The following is a 13890-nucleotide window of genomic DNA, read 5'->3' as shown; positions in this document are numbered from 1 at the left end:
AGGCAGCCTCTGGCTGAAACACATTATCGCGTTTGGCAAGTGGCCGATCAGAGTACTATGGGCTTAGGCACGTGCCCGAGTCGACCCCATGCTTTATTTTCTTTCGTCTGTTTACCTAAACACAGATTCCCGGTCGGAATATTATCGCTTTTTTATGAGAAAAATGGCATAAAAATTGATTTTAAACAGCGGTTGACATGCTTCGAAGTACGGTAATGGAATATTTAGAATTTTTTTGTCACGAACTGCGCCATGCTCGTCACTCTTATTTACCCTTTCGGATAGTGTCTTGAACGCACGAACAAAACGCCGCTGTTTGGATATAACTATCGATTATTTTGAACCAAACCAACATTTGTTATTGAAGTAGAAGTCCTGGGAGTGCATTCTGACGAAGACAGCAAAGGTAATAACATTTTTTTTATAGTAAATCTGACTTTGGTGAGTGCTAAACTTGCTGGGTGTCTAAATAGCTAGCCCTGTGATGCCGGGTTATCTACTGAGAATATTGCAAAATGTGCTTTCACCGAAAAGCTATTTTAAAATCGGACATATCGAGTGCATAGAGGAGTTCTGTATCTATAATTCTTAAAATAATTGTTATGCTTTTTGTGAACGTTTATCGTGAGTAATTTAGTAAATTCACCGGCAGTGTTCGGTGGGAATGCTAGTCACATGCTAGTCACATGCTAATGTAAAAAGCTGGTTTTTGATATAAATATGAACTTGATTGAACAAAACATGCATGTATTGTATAACATAATGTCCTAGGGTTGTCATCTGATGAAGATCATCAAAGGTTAGTGCTGCATTTAGCTGTGGTTTGGGTTTATGTGACATTATATGCTAGCTTGAAAAATGGGTGTCTGATTATTTCTGGCTGGGTAATCTGCTGACATAATCTAAATGTTTTGCTTTCGTTGTAAAGCCTTTTTGAAATCGGACAGTGTGGTTAGATTAACGAGAGTCTTGTCTTTAAAATGGTGTAAAATAGTCATATGTTTGAGAAATTGAAGTAATAGCATTTCTAAGGTATTTGAATAACGCGCCACAGGATTCCACTGGCTGTTACGTAGGTGGGATGATTTCGTCCCACTGGCCCTAGAGAAGCTAGCTAACGTTTGCTAGCTAGGCTAATTGAGACTGCAGTGCATGCCCTTTCTAATCCTACAGTTACAACTAAAAACAGCTCCATTCAGAACATTAAGTAGCAGCCTACCTGTTTGCTCTTGGTCGTTGTAGCCTATCCTTCTCCTTTAACTTTTAATTCCGTAATTTGAATTCCATCTTCCAATGATTAGATATCACCTAACTTTTGCCACACACAAAGCGAGGCTCTATGGCTGTAGCCTATTGGCGCTTTGACTCATGACTGGCCAACAAGCTACACTTGCTACGGACCACTCCCGTGAAAAGCAAGAGCAGCATAAATAACAAATGATTCTCTGTACGGATATGTCAGTTAAAATTACACATACTTGAGACCAGTGACAATCATATCAGACCATTATTGAGAATTCTGGATCCGGACCCGGCTCTCGCGTACAGGTGGCTCTGTGAAGACCTCTACTACAAACAACCCTTTAAACACCCAAGATGCCGCCAGACCCCAGTGTGTGGGCGCATACACTGTTAGGTAATTCCTGCCTTTTGTTGTCATAGGCCAGAGCAGTAGCCTCCACAATCCATGAGATGGATAAGCAAAACAGACAAAGTTGGTCACACAAACAAACAGACACCCCTGGTCCGCTCAATGTACATGCGTAACGCTTGCACCGGACACCTCAAGCAAACGGACGCGGCGAAAAGCTCAAAAGCTAGAGACCTGTAGGACTTAATGTTTCCAAATGTATGAAAAATAAAAAACTAATCATATTTACATAAGTAGTCAGACCCTTACTCAATACTTTTTGAAGCACCTTTGGCAGCGAGTACAGCCTTGAGTCTTCTTGGGTATGATGCTACAAGCTTGGCACACCTGTATTCTCCCATCCTTCTCTGCAGATCCTCGCAAGCTCTGTGAGGTTGGATGGGGAGTGTCACTGCACAGCTATTTCCTGGTTTCTCCAGAGATGTGGCCCAGACAGAACTTGAACCCGATCGAACATCTCTGGAGAGACCTGAAAATAGCTGTGCAGCGACACTCCCCATCCAACCTGACAAAGCTCGAGAGGATCTGCAGAGAAGAATGGGAGAAACTCCCCAAATACAGGTGTGCCAAGCTTGTAGCGTTATACCCATGAAGACTTGAGGCTGTCAAATATGCCTCAAGTCCTCAACTGTCAGCTTTATTAAATAGTACCCATAAAACACCAGTCTCAACGTCAACAGTGAAGAGGTGACTCCGGGATGCTGGCCTTCTAGGCAGAGTTCCTCTGTCCAGGGTCTGTTCTTTTGCCCATCTTAATCTTTTCTTCTTATTGGCCAGTCTGAGACATGGATTTTTCTTTGCAACTCTGCCTAGAAGGCCAGCATCCCGGAGTCACCTCTTCACTGTTGACCATTCTCAACGTGTTTTGCGGGTACTATTTAATGAAGCTGCCAGTTGAGGACTTGTGAGGCATCTGTTTCTCAAACTAGACACTAATGTACTTGTCCTCTTGCTCAGTTGTGCACTGGGGCCTCCCACTCCTCTTTCTATTCTGGTTAGAGACAGTTTGCGCTGTTCTGTGAAGGGAGTAGTACACAGCGTTGTACGAGATCTTCAGTTTCGTGGCAATTTCTCACATGGAATAGCCTTCATTTCTCAGAACAAGAATAGACTGACGCGTTTCAGAAGAAAGTACTTTGTTTCTGGCCATTTTGAGCCTGTAATCGAACCCACAAATGCTGATGCTCCAGATAACTAGTCTAAAGGACAGTTTTACTGCTTCTTTAATCAGGACAGCCGTTTTCAGCTGTGCTAACAATTGCAAAAGGGTTTTCTAATGATCAAGTAGCCTTTTAAAATTATACATTTGGATTAGCTAACGCAACGTGCCATTAGAACACAGGAGTGATGGTTGCTGATAATGGGCCTCTGTACACCATGTAAATATTCTATAAAAAAAAAATCTTTCCAGCTACAATAGTCATTTACAACATTAACAATGTCCACACTGTATTTTTGATCAATTTCATATTATTTCAATGGACAAAAAGTGATTTTTCTTCCAAAAACAAGGACATTTCTAAGTGACCCCAAACCTTTGAACGGTAGTGTACATGGTTTTGTTCACAAGCTAAGTTGTTTTTCTATGTTTGAGTTTCAACTGCTAGGGAAGAGAAGACAACGCGTCTACTAGACAGACTCAATCTAAAAAGGCACAAACCTGTCGAGTCGCATTGCCACGTTAACCTGGCAGTTAATTTCTTTTTTCCTCATCTGTCATATTTTGGTTCAGACTCAGGTCACAAAATAAAATCATTAAACAATATACTACTTACTAGTAATACTTATTGTTTTAGAAACATTACAAAGAATACTAATTTGTTTGTTGTTGGTGTAATTTTTGCATTATTTTTGCTACTCAAATTTTTTTTTCTTTTTTTAAATCTACTTGCCACAGTGGCTGGTGGACCAAAAAGTCAAATGTATGCCCTGGTTGTGGAGCTGTTGCCTACCCTCACCACCTGGGGTCGCCCCTCAGGAAGTCCAGGATCCAGTTGCAGAAAGTGTTCAGTACCAGGGTCCCAAGCTTGGTGAGGAGCTTGGAGGGGCCTATGGTGTTGAACACTGAGCTGTAGGCAATGAACAGCATTCTCACATTAGGTATTCTTCTTATCTTGGTGGGTGAGGCAAGTGTGAAGTGCAAAATAGATTGCGTCATCTATGGATCCTTTGGAGCGGTATGCAAATTATAATGGGTCTAGGGCGTCTGGGATGATGGAGTTGATGTGTGCCATAACCATTCCTTGAGTTATTTTAGATTATTTCTGACTGTTTTGAGGAAGCGTAGACTGTCCATTTTGAGATGCCGTAGTCAAACAGTACTATAGGCCCTTTTTTTCCTTGTTTTTCAAGCAAAGGTCTTATAAGGGAGTATGCGAGCACACTCGTTCGGTATACCTGAATTTGGTGAGGCGCCAGCCGAACTGAAGCATGCTGACGCCTTTAGAGTTCTTGGGAATAGGAATGATGGTGGTCAGCTTGAGACGTGGGGATTACAGACTGGGACAAGAAGAGGCTGTTCTTCACATGCTCTGAGAACGCACCCCGGAATAACGTCTGGCCCCACGAGAATTGACCAGATTAAAGACCATACTCACGTCTGCCTTGGAGAGCGAGATCACCCAGTCCACTGGGTCAGCGGGGACCCTCATGCACGCCACGGCATTGTTTTTGTCGAAGCATGCATAAAATGCATTGAATTCGTCTGGTAGAGGCATCGTTGGGCAGATCATGGCTGAGGCTTCCTATGTAATCTGTAATGGACTGTTGCCCCTGCCACATGCAGTAGGGCAGCACTTAAAACAAATTTTTCCTTGCAGTCAAAATTAGCTCCCTGACAGTCTAGCTTTCGTTTCGATCAAGCAAGCTGGACAGAGTGAAAAGGCTATAAAATATAGTTTCATGATCATTTTTTCCAGTTTCGATTTGAATATAGTTTTGTTTAGTTTATTAATTAAACCATTTTAAAAACAAGCACACACAAAAGTTGAAAAAGACATGCATGCATTCAATCCGACCAACATGGAGGGGGGATTTTTTTTTTTTTTTTTAAATAAAAAAAATCGACATTGAAATGACTAGCTTCTGAAGGGGAAGCTCCAGATAGTCAAGAATAAGCTGATCAGGGTAGTAATGAAGGTGATTGTTCGATAAGTTTAGCTAACAGTACACCTAAAATGTACAGTTGATAGGATGCGTGTTCCCAAATGAAAAACCTTCATAACAAATTTGGCTGAGTGAGCTTCTGACATACCTCTCCTTCTAAAGGGATTTCCACATAACACGATAATTAGTATAGCCATGGTAGCTTCACCCTCACTTGGGTGCTCGCATGCCGGCTAGGTAGTGCTAGGTAATATATATATATATTTTTTCTCTATAATTTCTTTGGATTCCCTCTGGCTGTTATGTTATGTCTATGTTTTGCATGTTACTGTTATTTACAGCAAGTTAAATAAAGATTTGTGCAAACTTTAAAAAAAAATAATAATAAAAAAAAAGGTAGTGCTAGGTATCAACAGACAATCCAGTAGGGGCTGGAAGCTATAGTGAGCTTCGATTTGTCAATAACGTTGCAATATCGCAGAGTATTTGCATAAAGTTCAGCTTTCCCCAACTTTGGTCCCGACCTGTTCAGGCTCCGTCGCCCGTGCTCGTCCAACAGTCCCTTGCCCACTTCAAATCCCTCCATCGCCCCTATCGTTATGTGAAAATGCACTGTTACTTTCCCCAAAAGCCGAATATGGTGTAATTACAGAGGGCAATTCGGGGCGTTTCTTGATGTGGGTGTTCCCTGATATTAGGAAAAGCCTTACTGTCATTGGTCAGTCCCAGTGTTATGAGATTGATGGTTTCTTGACACAGATTTGTTTGCGTGGCAAGTTAGGTGAATAAGCGTGGCAAGTTAAGAAAAGAGATAGGGTAAAGCTTAGCAACAATTGTCAACGTTTGTTATCCCCGACCGAAATAAACGGACAAGGACCAATGGGTGTAACTTGATATCAAGAAACGCCTATATCAGAAAACGCCCCTAATTGCGGTTTCGCAAATTATACCCTAATCCAAAAGTCGACTGTTGTCACATGGCTTTAACTATCATTCTTTTTTTTTTTTACTCTAAAGTTAGCCCACGTCTGTAGTTAAATGTCTGCAATAAATGTATATTATACCAACGTTTTAAATTGCCATCTGTATCGACAATACCGTTCAGTCATCCCCAGTATTATCTGGCTAGCATTGCTAGCTAAACCTTTCCGTTACAACCATGCCAAGTGACAGCGTAGCTTGCTGCTAGCTAGCATTGCCTGTCAAGTCCCAACGTGTCTGTGTTTTAGAAGATAACGCACTAACAAAAACTTTCTCCGCTTAACGAGGGAATTTTTACAGATTTACAAACAGTACATGTCATTTTACTAGTTCCTGCTTAGTTTAGTAGACTTACCCAACTCCGCCTCGCCTCCCGCTGCCTTGTGTGGACGTGCTGAGGTAGCTATGGATGCACTAACAAGCCGACTAAACTCCACGATTTACAATGGAGTTGAGCAGCAGCGACTAGTGTAGGCGGCCTGGAGTTCAGACGTCACATAAAATTACGTTTTTACCTTTATTTATCAGGGAGTCAAACTGAGACAGAACTCTTTTACAGATGAGACCTAAATTACAAGCATCAAAACATAAATATAAACTGCAAGCAGGGAAAAAAACACGATCATAAAAAGCAAACACGTTCATCAGTAATAATATCCTCAATCGGCTAACTTTCTGAATTGCCTTAGAGGCACCAAAACATCAAATGTAATTACATTTTGAAAATTGTTCCAGAAATAAGGTGAAAGAAAACAACTAAAAGCTGATTTGCCTAACTCCGTAGAGACCAAAGGAATTTCCAGAGTTAGCCATCACTGAGACCGGCTATAGTAACTCACTTGTCTAAAGTTGAGTAATGATGTTAGGTACGGTGGGACTTTTTGTAAAATGACTACCTTTATAAATGAAAACATAGCAATGTATCAACCAACCTATGTCACATCAAAGAGAGCCAACCAACTTTCTGTTTGAGAATGCAGTGATGAGTACCATAACTGTCACCCATAATAAAGCGTTGTGAGCTTTAATGAAGTGGCAGCTGCGTTCATATAGATGATGTCGCCATAGCTAAAACCGATAGGAACGTGGACTGAATAATCTGCTAATAGTCGGGTGCTACGGGGTAACTATCATAAATCACAAATAAAGCTATCCCCAGTAAAATTGGACCACAACTCATGAGCCCACCTCCTGCACTGCTCATACCTAATCCAGTCCCCACGTGTGACTGTAAACAGGGGGAGAGATGCCAATCGAATTGCTCTCTCTTAAAAACGTAGCTAGCTATCTAGCTTAATGACAAAGTGCTGTGTAAAATAGGTAAACGGCTATAAAGTAACATTAACTGTAAAGCTATCAGTCACTAGTGGTAACATTTACAGCTGCAATTAAGTTACGTTATCTTTTTAATGCATTTTACCTCAGACGACCTGGTAGTAAGGTTGCTAGCTAACACTCCTAGAAGCTTATTACGCTAACTAGCTAGCTGGCAAGCATTTACTGCTGGTGAAGTTGCTAGCTAGAAAGTTAGCATAAACTAGCGCTAACTGGGCTAGTCATTGTCTAAATGAGAGGAAGAAACACATTCATAACCATAAAGGGATAACTAGCCCCTGGGAGGGATTGCCCCCAACACACTCACCCAACATATTACTACTTTACTCAAAAATTACTACATTTTTCTCTTTAAAACTAGTGGATTATTTATGTTAAGGCTTTCCTATTTAAAAATAACAATAATAATTATAGACTTCATTGGAATATACACTGCTCAGAAAAATAAAGGGAACACTAAAATAACACATCCTAGATCTGAATGAATGAAATAATCTTATTAAATACTTTTTTCTTTACATAGTTGAATGTGCTGACAACAAAATCACACAAAAATAATCAATGGAAATCCAATTTATCAACCCATGGAGGTCTGGATTTGGAGTCACACTCAAAATTAAAGTGGAAAACCACACTACAGGCTGATCCGACTTTGATGTAATGTCCTTAAAACAAGTCAAAATGACGCTCAGTAGTGTGTGTGGCCTCCACGTGCCTGTATGACCTCCCTACAACGCCTGGGCATGCTCCTGAGGAGGTGGCGGATGGTCTCCTGAGGGATCTCCTCCCAGACCTGAACTAAAGCATCCGCCAACTCCTGGACAGTCTGTGGTGCAACGTGGCGTTGGTGGATGGAGCGAGACATGATGTCCCAGATGTGCTCAATTGGATTCAGGTCTGGGGAACGGGCGGGCCAGTCCATAGCATCAATGCCTTCCTCTTGCAGGAACTGCTGACACACTCCAGCCACATGAGGTCTAGCATTGTCTTGCATTAGGAGGAACCCAGGGCCAACCGCACCAGCATATGGTCTCACAAGGGGTCTGAGGATCTCATCTCGGTACCTAATGGCAGTCAGGCTACCTCTGGCGAGCACATGGAGGGCTGTGCGGCCCCCCAAAGAAATGCCACCCCACACCATGACTGACCCACCGCCAAACCGGTCATGCTGGAGGATGTTGCAGGCAGCAGAACGTTCTCCACGGCGTCTCCAGACTCTATCACGTCCGTCACGTGCTCAGTGTGAACCTGCTTTCATCTGTGAAGAGCACAGGGCGCCAGTGGCGAATTTGCCAATCTTGGTGTTCTCTGGCAAATGCCAAACGTCCTGCACGGTGTTGGGCTGTAAGCACAACCCCCACCTGTGGACGTCGGGCCCTCATACCACCCTCATGGAGTCTGTTTCTGACCGTTTGAGCAGACACATGCACATGTGGGGTGCTTATATTTCTTCTGTTGCATATCCCAACTCCCCCTGAGACACCCACAGGTTAGCGATAGGCATGACCTATTTCTGTAGAAGAAGCACATTTTTATTCTCAGCTTCTTAACTCAGAAATATAATTTTTTAAAGACCGCTTTTCATCTGTCCAGATGCCCAGATATTTGTAAGCAGGGACACGATCAATATGGACACCATCCAAGTACATATGTTTAAATCATCAGAGTTGTTTTTATGCGCTCTAGAGAACAACATATACTTAGTTTTACCTGCATTCATACTAATTTCAGGTCCAAAAAGTTTTTCTGTAATACAATGAAGGCAGACTGTAGTTCAGATAGAGCCTGGTCAATCATGGGGGCAATAACATAAACAACAGTATCATCGGCGTACAAGTGCAGGGTACAATTTTTTACATGCAAGTCAATATTGTTAATGTAAACAGTAAAGAGTACAGGACCCAGAATCGACCCCTGCGGGACACCATTGGTAATATCCAGGAAACCTGATTTAACAAACATCAGTAGATAGAACTAAATTTGTATCTGTAAAGTCATTGTTAAACCAGTTACATGCAGCCTGGTCTAGGCCCAATTGAGGAAAGTCTCTAATTGTATGGATAAAAAGCAACATTGTGCTGCCCTCTTCATTGACCTGTCAAAGGCCTTCGATCCTATTGATCACTCGCTCCTAATTCAACCACATCATTTAAAAATAGGGATGGAGCAGAGATAGTACTATGGCATTGTCTAAAACCCGACTGATGTACATGTAGAATACCTTTCAAAGAAAATAAAGATCTTAGCTGAGAATGAATCAAGGATTATATACTGAACAAAAATATAAACGCAACATATTGTAACGACCCTGGGTTTATAAGCGTGGCTATCGACTCTGTCGCTTGAGCATGCTTTTGTGGCACAGTCGATAGCGTGTTGGATTTCGGGCTAGAAGGTTGAGGGTTTCGAGACCTGCTCCCTGCCTGTTTCATTACATTGGTGTCAGAAGTGGGATGTGGTCAACAAGGTGTTGGTCCCATATTTCATGAGCTGAAATAAAAGATCATAGAAATGTTCCATGCACACAAAAAGCTTTTCTCTCAGATTCTGTGCACAAATTTGTTTACGTTCCTGTTAGTGAGCATTTCTCATTTGCCTAGATAATCCTGACGGGTGTGGCATATCAAGAAACTGTGATTGAACAGCATGATCATTACACAGGTGCACCTTGTGCTGGGGACAATAAAAGGCCACTCTTAAATGTGCAGTTTTGTCACAGAACACAATGACACAGATGTCAAGATTTGAGGGAGCATGCATTTGGCATGCTGACTGCAGGAATGTCCACCAGAGCTGTTGCCAGAGAATGTAATGTTCATCTCTACCATAAGCCGCCTCCAATGTCGATTTAGAGAATTTGTCAGTACGTCAAACCGGCCTCACAACCACAGACCATGTGTACCCATGCCAGCCCAGGACATCAACATCTGGCTTCTTCACCTGTGGGATCGTCTGAGACCAGCCACCCAGCTGATGAAACTGTGGGTTTGCACAACAAAATAATTTCTGCAAAAACTGTCAAACCTTCTCCGGGAAGCTCATCTGCGTGCTTGTCGTCATCAACAGCATCTTAACCTGACTGCAGTTCGGTGACATAACCATAACTGGCACGCTGGAGAAGTGTGCTCTTCATGGATGAATCCCGGTTTCAACTGTACCGGGTAGATGGCAGAAAGTGTGTATGGTGTCGTGTGGGCGAGCAGTTTGCTGATGTCAACGTTGTGAACAGAGTGCCTCATGGTGCCGGTGGGGTTATGGTATGGGAAGGCATAAGCTACGGACAATGAACACAATTGCATTCTATCAATGGAATTTGAATACACAGAGATACCGTGACGAGATCCTGAGGCCCATTGTTGTGCCATTCATCCGCCGCCATCACCTCATGTTTCAGCATGATAATGCATGGCCCCATGTTGCAAGGATCTGTACACAATTCCTGGAAGCTGAAAATGGCCCAGTTTTTCCATTGCCTGCATACTCACCAGACGTCACCCATTGAGCATGTTTGGGATACTCTGGATCGAAGTAAACGACAGCGTTCCAGTTCCCGCCAATATCCAGCAACTTCTCACAGTCATTGAAGAGTGGTACAACATTCCACAGGTCACAATCAACAGTCTGATCAACTATATGCGAAGGAGATGAGGGAAATGATGGTCACACCAGATACTGACTAGTTTTTGATCCACGCCCGTACATTTTTTAAATTATGGAACCAACAGATCCATTGTTGTGCCATTCATCCGCCGGGTTGGCGCCCCACCTTGGGTTGTGCCGTGGCGGAGATCTTTGTGGGCTATACTCGGCCTTGTCTCAGGATGGTAAGTTGGTGGTTGGAGATATCCCTCTAGTGGTGTGGGGGCTGTGCTTTGGCAAAGTGGGTGGGGTTATATCCTGCCTGTTTGGCCCTGTCCGGGGGTATCATCGGATGGGGCCACAGTGTCTCCTGACCCCTCCTGTCTCAGCCTCCAGTATTTATGCTGCAGTAGTTTATGTGTCGGGGGCTAGGGTCAGTCTGTTACATCTGGAGTATTTATCTTGTCTTATCCAGTGTCCTGTGTGAATTTAAATGTGCTTTCTCTAATTCTCTTTTTCTTTCTTTCTCTCTCTTGGAGGACCTGAGCCCTAGGACCATGCCTCAGGACTACCTGGCATGATGACTCCTTGCTGTCCCTAGTCCACCTGGCAGTGCTGCTGCTCCAGTTAACTGTTCTGCCTGCGGCTATGGAACCCTGACCTGTTCACCGGATGTGCTACCTGTCCCAGACCTGCTGTTTTCAACTCTCTAGAGACAGCAGGAGCGGTAGAGATACTCTCAATGATCGGCTATGAAAAAGCCAACTGACACTTACTCTTGAGTTGCTGACTTGTTGCACCCTCAACAACTACTGTGATTATTGTTATTTGACCATGCTGGTCATTTATGAACATTTGAACATTTTGGCCATGTTCTGTTATAATCTCCACCCGACACAGCCAGAAGAGGACTGGCCACCCCTCATAGCCTGGTTCCTCTCTAGGTTTCTTCCTAGGTTTTGGCCTTTCTAGGGAGTTTTTCCTAGCCACCGTGCTTCTACACCTGCATTGCTTGCTGTTTGGGGTTTTAGGCTGGGTTTCTGTACAGCACTTTGAGATATCAGCTGATGTAAAATGGGCTATATAAATACATTTGATTTGATGCATATCTGTATTCCCTATCATGTGAAATCAACATATTATGTCCTAATTTATTTATTTTAATTTACTGATTTCCTTATATGAACTGTAACTCAGTAAAATCTTTGAAATTGTTCTGTTTATATTTTTCTTCAGTGTAATATTTTAGCTACTCAAGAAAGTTTAGAAATAGGGCAATAATTATTTAGGCCACAAGGGTCATCACCTTTATGAAGGGGGAATACATGGACTGCCTTCCAAACCTTGCCAGATGCCAGAGAGAAAGAACTTGCTTAGGAATTTGTATGCTTCAGTGCATTTACTGTTTTCCCAAATTTTGAAGGATCACCAGCAGAGTCTGAGATGGAGCTTAGTAAGTATTTTGATTTAGCTTTCTTAATCGAGATACATCTGTTTCTCAATTGGCTGAAAGATAAAGATTTTATCACCCAAAAATAGCCTGCATTTACATATTTTTTTGTGATGGCTCTATCACTGGTGTCTTTTTTCCTCTAATTAAAGGTGAATTACGTGATCATCCCAAAACAAAACTGGATATTTATAATTATATATCATGAATACATTAGTCAAGACATCAGAGGCATATATTTCGCGATTTGAGTTGAATTGTCTATAGTAGCGTATATGTCATCATAGATCAAGTCCACTCTTATTTTTGTGACAAGTATTCATACAGGGGACACTGCACTAACTAATAATATTTTCTTTCAGACAGCGCTGTACTGTGCAAAAACCATGGTAACAGGAGAATAAATGGAGCAAACGGGACCCCTGCTGTTCAAATAAAGTGACACATTTTATTTTTAAGAATCATGAGCTAGCTGCTGCTTATTGTAGATTATAATTTTCTGACTGTCTTGTCTTACATTGCTACATTTACATCGATAGTACGATGAAGTGTTGAAACGTTTGGGCAAAGACAGTACGGTTAGAAACTCTGGTTTGGGTGTAGCTTGTAAATAAATGTTCAAATTCTATAATACTAGTGTGGTGATATTGATGGTACGTTGCCACAGATGGTTTGTTTAGGTTAGGATAATTAACGTGGCAGGTTAGGTGAATTAGCTTGTCAGATTGGGAGAATTGACGCAGCAGGTTAGGTGAATTAACGTAGCAGGTTAGGAGAATGAGATTAAGGTTCGGAAAAGGTTTAGGATTAGCTACAGTTATCAACAACTGTTGTCACTGACATGACCACTAGATGAAGCTGTAGGCCTATACCATCTAGCCACAATGGTAGAAATGTAAACACATTTGTGGCAAAATACCATCAGTATCATAACACTGGTGGTTTAGTGTTGATTGATATTTGGGAGTGTTTCCCACACCTATCAGCAGTATTGATAGGTTCATATCATGTTCTATAACATAGCCATTGGCTGGTTACTAATCTTTCCTTGACAGGCAAGTCAACAGGTTTAGCACAAGATAGCGAGTATGCACTAATGGTTGCCAGACTTGGAGATGGAGTCAGGGGAACCTTTTGAGGTCAGTAAGAACGTAGACAGGAAAAAAAGGAAAAAAGTGGACATATTAAGAGTAAATATGGAGTGCTGCAGAAGGAAATTGAACATGATAAGAGTGAGGATGAATGAATTGCGGTGGCAGGTGTGGTGAAGACTGCAGAGTTTGAGCCTCGTCCCGATGGTGATAAAGATGTTTTTTGTCCTGTGGGAGTGTGATTTTTGGAGAGAATGGATCCTTGCCTTCTGGCTGATCCATATGTGGTGTCAGGTTGGGTGAAGAAGAGGTTGGGGAATGTTGGGTTGGTGAAAGTGACTGGAAGTGGAATCGTGTGGATTTTTGTTTTTCTTCCGTCCAGAGGGAGCATGGGCTCCGCACCACGACTAGGGACAAGAACCGTGAATTGCTTTCCTCTGCGGAGCAGGGAGCAGTTGAAAGGAGTGATAACTGGAATGGTGTTGAGGAGGGCCAATTGAAGATTGTTGGTGTCTCTGATGCCTGCCGTTTGGTGTGACGCAGACCCAGTGGAGAGCGTGGTGAAACAGAGAAGACACTATTTGCACTACTGCATTTTGATGCAGAGTTTTTACCAGATAAAGTCAAGTTAGGATGTGTCAGTGTCCTGTGAGAGCTTTTGTCCCGAATCCATTGCGGTGTTTCAGGTGTCAAGCTTA

The 13890-nt window shown here is 42.4% G+C and overlaps 1 protein-coding gene across 2 annotated transcripts in view; it reads right to left on the bottom strand.

Annotated features, from left to right (window-relative positions):
- Window positions 1-6217, bottom strand: part of LOC106578671 (anion exchange protein 2) — a 118435-nt gene extending 112218 nt beyond the window's left edge. Inside the window, exon 1 of one of the 2 annotated variants that reach the window (XM_014157741.3) lies at window positions 6093-6217. The gene's annotated coding sequence lies outside the window, so the exon portion shown is untranslated. The remainder of the gene's footprint in view (window positions 1-6092) is intronic. The other variant, XM_014157742.3, reaches the window with a different exon arrangement.
- Between the last annotated feature and the right edge of the window lie 7673 nt (window positions 6218-13890).

This window comes from Salmo salar, chromosome 19 (genome assembly GCF_965601325.2).
Source record: "Salmo salar chromosome 19, fSalSal1, whole genome shotgun sequence".
Lineage (NCBI taxonomy): Eukaryota > Metazoa > Chordata > Actinopteri > Salmoniformes > Salmonidae > Salmo > Salmo salar.
The sequence above is the reverse complement of the archived record's forward strand: the minus strand, read 5'-3'. Positions and strand labels throughout refer to the sequence as shown.